Here is a 1,862-nt window from a genome sequence, read left to right on the forward strand (position 1 = left end):
CCCCTCAAAATGTCTATGCACGCCACTGGTTTCATTTCCCCAACCAACCAGAGTGCAGTGGGCGTCGCTCGTAATGTTGTGTTGACGGGGTGGGGGCTGACGGACAGATCGGTGAACCAATGGGATCAGGCGCATTCTCTCGCCGGAGATGTTAAACCCGCCCCTCTAGGCACGAAAGCAGGAAGGCTAGTGCAGCCTAGTCGACTCATAAACTAAAATCACAGCTAAAACGGTCTTTGTTTTCCACCTTTAAATGCCTTAGCTGTGCCAGTTTTAACTGTGAAAATATTTATTTTATGGTATTGTTTTTTTTTAACACAATTACATAATACCTTTTCTGATCTTTTTGAATCTGGCCCCGACAAATATTCAATAAAAATCTAAAACTAAGCCTTTTCCCAAGATAATTTGTTTTTAAATCTTGGCAACTTTAAAAACAAATTAGAACTAAACTTGAAAAAAAAAAAAAAAAAACAGAAACTAATGAATTATTCAATATTCAATATAATAACCTGGACCCATAATGTTCCACTTGTATACTCCTGGAGTTAAATAAACACTCTGGATTTTACTGTGCAAAATGTGTTTTCTTTTTAAGCAGCTCTGAAAGACAGAGATCACAATGTCATCGTCTCCAAGAAGCGAAATTAAAAATTCTTAAATAATTCAAGTCACTGGAATATTTTCTCGCTCGGTAAAACAAGCACATGTGCATTTCATGCTGTGAATTCATGTTTCTTGTTTTAATTTTTCACTTCTGTAAAGCCTAATTTATACTTAAGTCGCACAGCGGTGTCACGCGCCGAAAATTGCCGACCTACAAGCTCCCAATGCGTCGCGGACGCGACGCATTGGGAGCTTGTAGATCGGCTATTTTCTGCACGCGACACTGTGGTACGATGGAGCATAAACCACGCTTAAAAGGTAGTGTAAGTGATATTTTATGGTTAAAACAGTATTTTATTAAAACGTTAAAGCTCTTTATTCTGATAATAATCATCGCTATAGAGTCTCCCTGTCTCTCCAACACTTTAGTAAAGAGAAAATACAATTTCAAGCCAATTTCATCCATTCAGGAGAGAGTACCTGCATTTATCAGCTTCACTTTTATAGTGTTCCAGTTGTGTCTGCTCATTTCTTTCGAGTCATCACTTCCAATTTCACTTGTTTATCCCGTACGAGTTCTCTCTCCAGTCACTGATTGGACGAAATTGATATCACGACCTGAAAACTCATTTTCCGCTTACAGAAGCGCGAACGCACCACGGCAATCATTACAATCAGAACACAGAGCTGTTGAACGCTTTGCTTTAACAAAACAATACCACTTACTGGACCTTTAACCACTTAAACCCCAGCGTCCGTGTTGTGGGGAAAGCTTTCACAGAAAAACAGCAGATCGACAAACTTGTCGATCTGCTGTTTTTCAGTGAAAGCTTTCCCAACAAGAACAGAGAACATAAAAGACTCTAGTATAGAGCCCACATGGGGCTGAAGTGGTTAATGCATGACGTCACCTTCTTAAAGTAATGGCATACGTAATGTTTTGAGGAGAATTATATTTTGGCCTAAATCAGCTCTCCATGACACTGGCCACCTATATATCCTTATTGAACAGATACTCACAGTAGTATAATGGCCTTTTTCATGTCAAGGACCCCCAAATTGACGCTTATTAGCCCGCGGACCCCCATTTGAAAAAGATATGCCAGGGACCCCCATAAGAGACGATTTTTACGGCTCTAGCAGTGATTCTCAACCATTTTAATTTCAAGGACCCCCAGTTTGATATGCAGTAGGCTACGGACCCCCATTTAACGGCATTTCTATCTCTGGGACCCCAATTTATATTGTAAAATCAA

The sequence above is a fragment of the Gymnoscopelus microlampas genome, assembly GCF_963454915.1.
Source record: "Gymnoscopelus microlampas genome assembly, chromosome: 9".
NCBI lineage: Eukaryota > Metazoa > Chordata > Actinopteri > Myctophiformes > Myctophidae > Gymnoscopelus > Gymnoscopelus microlampas.